We start from the raw sequence: 12,753 nt of genomic DNA on the forward strand, positions 1-12,753 counted from the left end.
ATTTTTTTACTGTTCTCTTTTTTAGTTACTTAATTATTTTAGTCACCACTTTTTGTTATTATAAAAATATTGTCTATCATAGAGATTTTAAATAAAATACCAAAAAAATATCCCATACTGCAAAAATAGACTTCTAAAATGTAAAATAAATCCACATAGATAATTTTTAAAAGTTGTTATTTATATACTTATATTTCCAAACACTGAAGATGATCTGTTGTCATATATTTTTTTTCCAGAACAGTTTTTTTTAGGAAATATTCTCTAATTTAGCTACCATTATTATGCAGTAGCAATAGCGGTATCAGTTAGAACGGAAATGCTATATAATTTTAAGTTTATTTGCGAGTTCACTTATCTTGTATATATGTAGGTATAGATAATTAAGGTATCAATTAAAAACAGCCTATATTTATAAATAAGTTACTTTAACTAATGAATATCATATTGGGTAAACTTGGAAAACGGTATCTTCGATAATTTTTTATTGTGGTGAAAGTAGATGCCATGACAATAAGTAAAAGTTTTATATACATGTACACAATAATTATATTAGTAAAGCATATAATAAGTTATGGTTTGTATTTGTTTTATAAATTAGTTAAGTCAAGACCATAATATACATGTAAAATATAATGTCATAATATAATACGTCATTTTAGGATTCGAAAAACAATAGTTATTATCTTTAGAAACTAGATTAAATTTTATGAAAAAAAAAATAAGAGAAGATGTATTTTTTTCCAGGGTAATAAAATATACGCAATATTTATTTATTATTTTGTCCAACTCTAAAAAAAGACCCCACATACTATTTATTAGGGTTTGGGTATTATTGTAAAATATTGGTAGAATTTTCAAGCAATTAAGAGACTATAGAAAAATCAAAGTTAAAATCTGAAATTTTAATTTAAAAATCTTGAGTTCGGTTCTGCATATATTGTTATAAACATATAAAATTACTTGTACTTGCTCCTCGACATATTCGATAACGAGCCAATTGTCCTAATGGAATACGAAAAGAGAATTAACCGGAAGCTTATCATTTGACAAATTGACATTTTCATTATTGATAGTTTGAATCACATTATTCCCAGCGCTATTAAGCATTTAAAGGCCTTTAGTCCGTGGCTTTTGTAATTATTTAGTATAACAAATTGGTTGCTGAGTGTATAAAAAACAATTTTTTTCATATTTGCGATAACTTAAGCATTATAGATCAAGCTTATTATAATATCAAAATATATGTATTATACAATGGCGCACAAAAAAACATTTTAAGCAAAGTTAACTTATAGGGGTAAACACAAGTAAAAAATAAAATAATTAGTTTTTCACATGCTGTATTTTATTATTTAGTTTAGTTTAGCTACGTTGATATAAAACATATTGAAGATAATTGATTAACATTTTTACCCAATAATGAACTGGAAAAAATAATATCAATATCCCCAAAGTGCATTTTTAAGAAGTTAATAAGTCATTTCACCCTCCAACAGATTATTTACCATATTTTCCTAGCCAATGTATGAAGGAATTTTAAAAGTATTTTGACCTGACACCTCCAGTTTTATTAAATGTTAATCGATCTGCCGTGCTGTCTGGTGGGCAATGACATACTTTGATCCGGAGCGAATCTTTTTTTTCAGATCATTGGCTTGGAAAAGTAAAGTTAAGTGGCTTGCAGCGAGTAGATTTTAGTTTTCTAGGTAGTTCATTGGCAACTATTTTTAGTGCTATATATACCGAGTGTTTTTTTAGTATTGCGACAAAATTCAGGGGCGATAAATTTGATACATGTATTTGATGCATGTATTCAAATATTTTACTGGAAAAATTTAAAAAGAATGGTTATGGCTATCCACAATAATTGTTTTTTTATGCGAAAACCGTACTTCTGGCAAAAAATTACCCAGAGGCCAACAGAAAATGTGTTCTTAAAGAAATAAGAAATTCAAAAATATTTTTTATTACAAGAAAAACCAGTGGCGTACACTTTTCCTTTAAAAAAATATTCACTCCAAAAAATATAAAAGTCCGCATGAACGCCAAAGGAAAATATAAAAATTTTAATTGTGTATAGGAAAAACGCTATGAATGCTAAGAAAGTACGTATCAATTTCCAGAAAAAAATCTACAGAGGTATCAAATTTATCGAAAAATATAAGTTTTATTAACTTAGCTTATTGACTCCAGTAGCAATCGTGTGGTCTCGGGTTCGAATCCCGGCATGGGCATGGTTGTTTTTTAAACCACGTTAAACTGTAGGTCCATAAACAAAAATATTGGGCGGCCGTCGAAATACGACGCGAGTCCATTGTATTTGAGGAAGAAGAAGAAGAACTTAGCTTATTAGATTTTACACTACCCTGTAGTATAAGACATTTACGACATATGTTCATAGGAACTTTTTTGCTTGATTTTGTCCAAGGAGCCTCAAAATTTTGTCGTAATATTAAAAAAACACCGTGTATATTTTTTGTATCCCATTATTAGGCCTTTTAAATAGTTATTTATGCAAGTGTATAACATTAACTTTTTTTATGAATCGATTCACATGAACAAAAAAAGGGATTTTATTTTTGTTACTACGAACTAAAAAATACCAAATTACTTTTAAAATTAAAAAAAAAAAAGTTGATGACGGTGGCCTGAAGACGATACGTCAGATATAAAATTTAGCAATGGCTTCTTAAGAAGTGTCATTTATTTTCAAAAATCTTTTGTAATCAACTCAGCGGAAAATATTAAATTTTTTTCGAAAAATTTGTTTTTTGTCAGATGTCCGGAATTACTCGACATTTTTTAGATTTCAAAGCGGCATGTTATTGAGCATCGAAAGCATCTAATTTCTTCCCATTTAACCAACTTTCTATCTGTCAGGGTTACGGAGTTCCCTGTACTGGCCCTCCTTATTTTGGCACGTTGTATAAATAAGTTTTTTACTAATACTAGTGGTTTTCTGTCTTTTGGCAGTACTTTTAACCCTAAAATCTATGGGTAGCTTAGTGTATATTTTTTATAACAAATCTTCCAGTTTTAGTTTTCGTTGAATCGATTTTTTTTTAATTATTAGATATTTATTTTAAAGGTTAAATTATATTGATGCCGTAAATAATACTATTTTAAAATATTTTTTTTGTAAGTCAATGATTATTTTTCCATAAATTAATGCAGATACTTGATATTCATTAGTTTGCATATAGATATGCAAATATATGTATTCTATAAAAAAAACTATAACCAGTTTTCTTTATAAATTTAAATTAGTAGTTTGTTTTTTACTTTTGTGTTTTAATTGAGTTGTGTTTCTTATATTTTCTTAAAATTTTTCCAAAAAAACAATGCAAAGTCTAATTGAAACATTCTCCAAACAAGTAGTAAGAAGGGTCTACATATTTTATGGGCATTACTTCTGAAAAAAGTCTGAGACCAGGTATGCGGTATGTTATCCCGTTAATATAATATAGCTTATGAGTCTTGTTTCAAAATATACTCCTGCACCCAGGATATCCAAAATATTTTTTTATAAAAGGCAAAATTACACAATCTACAGCATTACAGAAACATTAATTAAAACAACAAAGGTTACATGTTTCGCCCGATTAGAGCATCATCAGATCATAACATACACAAAACACCTAACATAAGATATGTAGGTGTTTTGTGTATGTTATGGTCTGATCATATCCAAAATATATTCTATATATTTAAATATTTTCTATAAAAAAAGATCTATAAAACTATTTACAGCTATTAATCGAAATAAAACCACATAATGATTACAAACTTACATCACAGAAAACCGAAGAATTGTTATATCACCAACAGTTTTGTAATTTTCTAGAGTTGTACGAGTTATCTGTGCCTTTCGGTAATCACATCAATTCAAAGTAGGTTATCATTTCGAGTAATTTCGTTAATTGCCTGATGTCAATTGCGTATTTCAGGTCGTTTAGCTTAATTTTAATACCATTTAAAAAATGAAAGTGATTTTAAAAATTGAAATTATTTGGAATTACCAATAAATATTATGAGTTGTAATAAACGTAGAATGGAACAAACAACAGAAATTTACAGGACGTAAGTCTTTATTTGTGTATTTAAAACTTCACCATGAAATACATTAATTAGCATAAGTATAAATAACAAAGCCATATAATCGATTTTTATCGATTGTCCCCTTAAAAAATCATAATAAGGATATATTGAATAAAGAATAATAATCGATTTATTAATATTAACGACGACAGTAATATCTGATGATAGCATTTCTTAACGTAGACTTAAGGTCAATTTATTTGCATAATTTTATTGTTTTTCTTCTATCCTTGGCATTGTTTAACCAATTTAGTTCTTTTAATATTGATAATTATTTTATCGACGCTGATCTTTAGTTTAGCGTACCTTCAAAATATATTGATTAAAAATCACTTGTTTGCAACTCATATAAACTTAAGCAAACTATGTTGAAACAAGTTAACTTGCAAAGAAGATAAGGACAATATTCAGTGAAAATAATTTATTAGGTATATGAGTATTCACATTTATATTAAAATTTATCACCCACGATTTATGCGAAATTTTATATGAGAAAATATTTGTCATCAAAAGTTCTTGGCCTAATGTATTTCTTTGGCCCCTAACCATCATATTGAAAAATGCTTAAATGAGAATGCTTGTCGACTCTGTAAATTTTATGAAGTTGAAACCGACGTAGAAAAATATATTTACATAATAAAATAAAAATCATTAAAAATTAATAATATTTAAATTTAACTCATTAAAATAATTCTATGACTTATAGTTCTATGGCATTAGATAAAATTCATATATTAATTGCATTTAAATTTTTATTACTACTGTTTGAAGTTTGTTGTTTCTTTAGATCTATAGTTTAACGTGGTCTGGGGTCAGGAGTATTCTTCCAGCTCTGTTTGTTTATTTTATATCGAGACCAATAAATTGAAAATTTTGTCTATTTATTTATGTCTGTGTTTATAAAGTCATACATAAATAACTATGCTCAAATAAGCATTCATACCTGAGACCAAACGGCAGATAGTTAGCCAACCGTGGCACCGGGGCTGGCACTTAAAATAGATCAGAATTAAAACCAGTAGAAAGCAGAAAGAAAATGATATTTAAGGTTTCTAATAAATTCTCTTCGAAAAAGCATAACATAATCCTTCTTCGGACCATTCTTTGACCATTTTTTTTATATTGGATTTTGGATAATTGTTGAATCTAAAACATAACACTAAAGAACTTGTACTTGATGAAAAAGTAAGTGCTAATTCGTGAAATATTTTTTTTAATCTTTATTTTTTCCGAATGACACATGGATAAATACAAAATTTTAGTAAAACAAAAATAAAAAGGTTCCTTAAGATATTAAAGACTAGTCTTACAGGGACTAGAATAATAATAAGCATAAAAGGTTTGATACTTATTAAATTGTGCCTGATGGTGATGTATAAACTCGAATCAGGAAATTATATGCTCTAAAAGCAGTTACTGATAAAAAAATTGTTTTACAATTTCATAAATAAATTAATATTATGATTTGCAGAAAGCTTTAATATTAAACACCTTCGGTCTAAAATTTGTAACACAACGTCTGGTTTAGTATTTAGTATCGATGGCAAAGTTAAAATTTTAATGTTTGAAAAAATGGGTTTATAAGAAGTTGTTCGAGATTGCCATCAAAAATATTACCCGCTTTTAATACAGAAAAAAGGTACTTTCTGCGCGTATACGTATATATCTGCAAATATCCTCCATAAGTTATGATAAGAGGAAATAAATTTATAATAAATTATAAAACTCAGAAGTGCACCGTATGCAAGACTAGAGCCTGCGCGTATGGTACGATCTTAAAAGCTAAAATTATATTAAAGTAGCCTCCAATATATAAAATGATCTTACAAATATGATTTAATATTTATGAATTTAATGTTTGTGGGAGGGGTTTAAATTGTGTGACGTTATTAGAGAGATTTTAACGTTTTTGCAATATTAAACTAGCACCTTAACCACTTTCATAAACTGCCGCTGATTTACGCCAAGAATGCATAAATATACAAAAATATACACATATCGTTGTCATTTTGTAAGTGCCAATCTTACTATTGGCCATTACAAGTAGTCCTTGGGTTTTAGACAACGATATACTTACATTTTATTTATTATTGACAAAAATTGAATTACAATATTTCTATTGAATTTCTATTAATATAGTGCAAAATGTGATAAAACCGATACACAACATATACCTAGATTAACGAAAAACAAAGAAAAACACAAAGTCACGGTCTCACAACATGTAATTAAACGGGCTACACGTGTTTCGCTCTAGTTAGAACATCATCAGGCCTTTAGAAGCCATCCACACACTTCACAGTACATAAATAAACCAATATTGTGTTTTTCTTTGTTTTTCGTTAATTTTGTATGTTGGTCTCTTAGAGAATAATGGATGAGATTTTTGGATACACCTAGATGAGTAATTGAAATTTGATTTACGAAATTCAAAGATTTAAAAAAGATCAAAGAAACATTTTAAATACATTGTTTTATTTCAATTAAGTTGATGTCAATATTCTGTCACCAAAAAAAAAATTGTCTTCTTTTCTTTCAGATCTTCATATTTACTTATTTATATATTTTATCGGATATTTGTCAAATTTCCACATAGATTTCTTATAAAATTACCTATTATATACTTGCCTTGTACATTAGTAAAGTACCTTGCACATTCATATTCTTTTTTAAATTTGTTTAGAAAGGTAGTATAAAGTATAGCAAGAGAAAGTATAATTGGGTAAAACAAGAAGCTAACAAAGAATTAGCTTAGTACTTTAGTTCTAAATGAAAATATTCAACATTTTTCGCACGTTAAAAAAACAATTAATCAAATTATTTTCGAAGAAAATGGAAATTGCAAACTTGAACTCTCTCTTGTTAGAGTATATTGGCTGAAATATTAACATAAAGTATAAAATAAGAATATAATTACTTACGGTTTTGAAAAAGATTTTCGGCAGGGTTAACGAAGAAAAGCAGAACAGTTTGAGAAACTGGTAAATCCACAAGATTCAGGTAACATTAACAGGATTCATCAACTAATTGATTGTATAAAAGTATAGAAATAAACAAAAAAAGATGCGTCTCTCTTTTAAACAAAAAGTTTCTTTCCTGCTTCTAAAACACTAATATGTATAATATAATATATTCATTGCTTGAATTTTATATACGTATTATAACATATAACAATAATAAATATTAAAGAATTGCAATGGCAAGTTTTGACAATATATATTCCTATTAAAACGTTTTTTATGACGTTAATAAAAAAAATATGCAAAAATTTAAACAAAACCTACAGCTTAGAAATTAACTATTAACTGAAAGTTTTTTTTAATACTTTTGCTATTTACCTATACAATATTTTAATGTTTCCCTTACCCGATTTAATTTATAAAACTTGTTCTAAAAATATTTATTCTTGTATCACTATATGCACGTTTACAACTCATCAGACCTCTCATCAAAAAACATTATTCGATCTTAGTAAATAAAAATCATTGTTACGAGTCTCGAGATTTTTTCAACCCAAATAACTTAATTGCTTATTAAATAAGATAGATAACACAAGTCAATAGAGATAAAAATAATAATATTTTAGGTTAGGTAAATTATATTGTATAGATGTACAAATACGCAAAGGCGTAACTAAAGAGTTATCTGATAATCTATTTTTACTCACGTAGTGAGACAGAATCTATATTTTTTTTAAACGTGTATTATATTCAAGATTTGCTTTTCAATTTTTAATGTAAAAATATTTTGTTTTGATATGTTCTGTTTAGGTAATTTTAATGCATGATTATTTTTATTATAATATATAAATTATTTATTAGATGATTTTATTTCCGTTTTTTAAATTTATATTGTATTATTGACAATTATGAATTTTCGATGAGATGATATACGCCTATCGCAATATTGTATATTATAGAGAATTGAAAATTATTAAATTAATTAGCATTTGTGATTAAATTTCTATGAAGTACTTTTTTTATTGCAGTAGATAGTGGCACAATTACATACTATCTACTTAAATTAAATATATATGTGACAACTATCGAAAACGGCTTATGTATAGTGCTTAAAATTACCAATGAGGTAGATTACATCATCAACTTATAATACTTAAGTACTTTCTTTCTGATGTACAATATCAAACAAACATAACTTTTCTATTTAAAATAATATATTTTTAATCTTAAAATGTGATAATATTACAATTTACAGAGTACAAACAACTAAGTAGTTCTAAAAATGGCTTGTTTGAAATGCTTGCATAGTAATGAGTTTTAGGCAGGGCGCCTTTAACAGTTTAGTTACCGGTAGCTATGAAGTTCTTATTATTTTAATAATTATATATTTTCCATACTTTTAAAATATGTTCTGCCCCTTAATTATATTTTTTTAATTTATTTGGTGGTATCGGTGCACGCTAAAACCCTACCACATTTATTAAAATAAGATCATAAGTTAAACAATTGTTTTAATATCAACAATATATCTATATTTTAAACCCATATTGAACACTTAAATAATAAGATTATGTCAACAATTATTTTGTACAATTTTTTAGATCATTAAAATAACGAGGTAAAAAACTGATAATGATTGTGAATATACATATTTATTACATTCTTTTCAGAATTAAGACTTATTTTTTATTGTTTTGAATTTAAAAGGCAGAAAGTTATAGGTACATAAAGAATTTTAAAAAGTTGTATAAAGTCTTTTGTAGCCTTGAACTTCGTATTATGAATTAGATTGATACTGGTTTTAATTATTCTGTAAATAATTAATCTTTAAGATTTTTTGGTGTGTTATATATTGCTTCCAAACGTATTTACATACAATATATGCAGTGTATATAAAGCAATCCTCTATATACTACAATTCTATATCGTGGAGTTAATGATCTATGATTAAAAGTACATACCTCAAAAAATAAAATTTACAAATTAATTTTTTAAGTCTAATTGCTAGATATTTATTACGAACATACAACGAAAGCGACGATTAAACAAAGCAACAGTGATTTTTTAAACCAAATAAAGCTTTTATTCTTATAATATAATGGATGATTTATGACCGATGATAAATAACTAGGGCTTATATATGGAAAGGGAAAATAAAGAGTTAAATTTAATAAATGTATATCAAACTCAAGATATACTATATCTGACTGTAGGTTTAGTGTGGGATAATGCAGGGTAAACAATGACTCATAAATAAATATGTCAAAGAAAGTTTTTGTGTACCAAAATTTAATAAAATGTATATTTGAATTTTTCCCAAATGGTACATTAAAAATATGTAAATTAGATTTAATTGAAATTTTGGTCGAAATTTAACGAAAAAACCGCATAATAAGTCACACTGGATTATTTGTTTATTAAACCGTATGTACTTAAGACAGAAATACTTACTTTTAGTAGATCCAAAATTGGTTTTTGATGCTTTTTAAAAAGTGACACAAATTAGCGCGAGTTAGTAGATAAACACCACAACAAGGATTCGTTTAATATAATATACCTATTAAACGTATCTATCGAAAAGAAAATATGATTTAATTTAATAGAAATATTCTTTTTCAAGAATATCTAAAACTGGTAGCCAAACGTAATTTTATTTATAAAAAACACACAGAAGAATAACATACGTAAGGACATGGTCGTCAGACTACTAGCACGAATCGCGAGCGCATCTTTCGTTCACCAAAAGCTTTTGGGTACTAAAATTGTTTGTAAGCCATTGCACTGGTTTTGTTTACACGGATTTACCACTCTTTTCTGTTTTCGATTCAATGCTTATCGTTATGGCACCGCGTTCTTGGCTCATATGGTGCTTTAGTACCCAATATATATTATTTGGCTTGTCAAGGAGTTAAAAATAAAAGAATTATTTCCAATATTTCTATAAAGAAATTAGGTGACCTTACAAATATTTATAGAACATATTTGATGATTTGTTATGTCGAAAAAAAGCCCCTGGATCAAAATTATATTTTTATTACCGCCTCAACTTTGAAAATTAGATTAAGGTTTTTGGACGGCGCATTTTTTTTTAATGGTAGGTATTATAATAACATAACCTTATATTAGAATGGTTCATAATTAAAAAAAATTAAAACAAAAGATTTAACATTTATCAAGTTATTTAAAATCGAAATGTTCCATGATTTTATATTATAAAAAATAATACTTCAATACAAAACACGAAATGTATTCTACGTAAGTGTAAAAGTTTTATTGGCATGTATGGTACAGAAAAGTGTATTATCTATAAAATGAGGAATTTATTTGACGATCGGTTTTAAAATATATTTTACAACCAAGAAAAAATAGAGATGGGTTTTTTGGGTTAGTTTTAGATGTCTTTGGAACTTATCGGACATGAAGTATTTAATATTAATTTGCTTTAATTTAATTATCTTCATTTTTCTTACACAGATTGTTCCATGTTCTATTGATAATCTATGTGCTTTTTCAGAAATATTTATTGAAACTTGTTAACTTGAAACTGTAACAAATATTATAGACTTGGTAAATCGCGCATAAAAATATTAAATAAAAGGGAGGATAGAAAGAAACTTAAGGAATTCTTTTTTTTATAGGGCGGTAGGTGAATGCATATCCTTCTGCGCTGATGCGAAATATCGATTGTTCAGAAAAGGGTGGACAAGTTTTACAATCGGGAAAACGAGCAACGACTTGTTTATGTAATAAACCGTCGTGCTATTTCTTATCGAAAGCCTTGCTTACGTCGAGAAATATAGCCTAGGTGTTCATTTCAAGATTAGCTCCGGAGAGAATGTGGAAGGCGAGCCAGGTGGTATGAATAGACGGGTGGTGGAGTGTTTGATTCTAAAACCAAACAGAACATCGGGGATTATTTCGTGTCTATTGGAGAACGAGGAGTAATACTTTTTTTACAGTGATGTTTCCCACCGCTGAAAGAAGACTAATTGGACTGTAACATGAGGGATTTGTCGCTGATTGTCTTTTTTTAGGGATGAGTATGATATCGGCGGAATTTCATTGATTAAGAAAGTACGAAAAACAAAATGTATCGTTGAATATGTCGGTGAGATTAATGACCTGAATGTCAACAAGATGTTTTAAAGCAGAGTTATTTATACAATTCGCGCCGAGAGCTTTATTACTGGTGGCTTTTATTATTTAGCAACTTTCGGCTGGGGTTATTTGGGCTATAGGATCTATGGTTGGGGTTTGGAAGGCTGTTCGGACTGATATTGTGATACTGCCGGCTATTGCTGGGTTTTTGGGGGGGCTTGAGGAGAACTGATCTTCAAACGAGTTTGCAAAGACCTCAACCTTTTGTTGGGGGACGGAAATCTTTAAATTGGTGTAGTTGAAAAAGGGAAAGGGTTTTCTACCCTCTTTAATTAAGTTCCGAGCTAGGCAGAAAAGCATGCCATGATTGGCATGATAAAACTGCTATTTTACAAATGGATCGCCTGTTATCGTGGGGTGTTTTCTAAGACTGTTTCGGTGTCTTATATCCTCTCTTATATCTTCTGGAATAGAGGTTTTATTGAAGTTTTGAGGGAGCTCTTTCTTAGCTGATGAAAGAGCTTGTTGAAGACTCTGGGACGAGGGGAAGCCAGTTTTTTACGAGATGGTCAGAGCAGAGTCCATGCAGTACGTACATGAATTTGTGTCGAGAGAGTGTTTTCGAAGAAAAACAAGTCAAGAAGATCAGCTTTTCTTCTCTGTGCCGAACAACAAAGATCATAGGAAGTGGCTTTCTGTTTACATTATACAAACGTAAAACTGATAAAGGTAAATTATCTCCAGTCCACGTTATCGGGTCTGCATGCGAGGGAATTGCTAAGCTTCGCAAATCCTCGGCAAGCATTTTTCCCTTTAGAGAACACAAGCATCACTAAGTTCCTTATAGAATAGCGTCATATCAGACGCCTATCAGACCCCCCTTTAGTAACCAGATAAAAAGCTTTATTCAGTTTCCTCACAGGTTATCTTGAGTGCTTACCCGACTCTAGGTTTTTGAAATAAACTGGATTTAAAATTTTGTCATTGGTTTGAATGTAACTCCAAAGGTACACCAAATCGCTAGTTCCATTTCTTTGTTCTTCAAGCGTCGGCGATAGTACTCTTCCATGTTTGGTACGCCTGAACCCCTTTACTGAAATAGTCGATCACGACCGCGATGTACTCTTCTCTGCTTCTGATTCGGGAAATGGGCCGACGTCAATAGCAATCTTTTCAATGGGATTTCATACGTTGTACTGTCGCATGCGGCTCATTTAGTTGCCATTTACAACGCAATTCCTGCACCAGTCCCTTACGTATGCCTTCCTGTTCACCCAGTAAAACTTTCTATTACTTTTCGCAGGATCTTCGTGACTTTAAGATGTCCTCATGACACACTAGCATTAATTTCCTCTAGCAACTTCCAATTTGGACATAACGATTTGCCTTCTTTCCTCATAACCTTCGTGGTCAAATATTTTCCAAGGCTCCATATTTCATGTATACTCTTTCACCCATGCCAAAACACTAATTTTATCCAACTGACTCTCTTTTTGACAGTTTTTTAGTTTTGGTTGCGAAAAGACGCCATTAATTTAATTTTCTGTTAGTTTTCAAACCCTGTCGGGAAAAGATGTCTTCTCTCGGGATAACT

At 28.9% G+C, this 12,753-nt stretch overlaps 1 protein-coding gene across 4 annotated transcripts in view; it reads right to left on the minus strand.

The window, feature by feature from the left end:
• LOC126738167 (zinc transporter 1) overlaps positions 1–9,820 on the minus strand; it is a 43,308-nt gene extending 33,488 nt beyond the window's left edge. Inside the window, exons 1-2 of one of the 4 annotated variants that reach the window (XM_050443362.1) lie at positions 7,468–7,596; positions 7,023–7,211 (exon numbers count right to left, since the gene is read on the minus strand). The gene's annotated coding sequence lies outside the window, so the exon portion shown is untranslated. Of the gene's footprint in view, positions 1–7,022; positions 7,212–7,467; positions 7,608–9,512 lie in introns of those variants that run through there. The other 3 variants (XM_050443363.1, XM_050443361.1, XM_050443364.1) reach the window with 3 other exon arrangements.
• Positions 9,821–12,753: the final 2,933 nt, after the last annotated feature.

The sequence above is a fragment of the Anthonomus grandis genome, chromosome 7 (assembly GCF_022605725.1).
Source record: "Anthonomus grandis grandis chromosome 7, icAntGran1.3, whole genome shotgun sequence".
Lineage (NCBI taxonomy): Eukaryota > Metazoa > Arthropoda > Insecta > Coleoptera > Curculionidae > Anthonomus > Anthonomus grandis.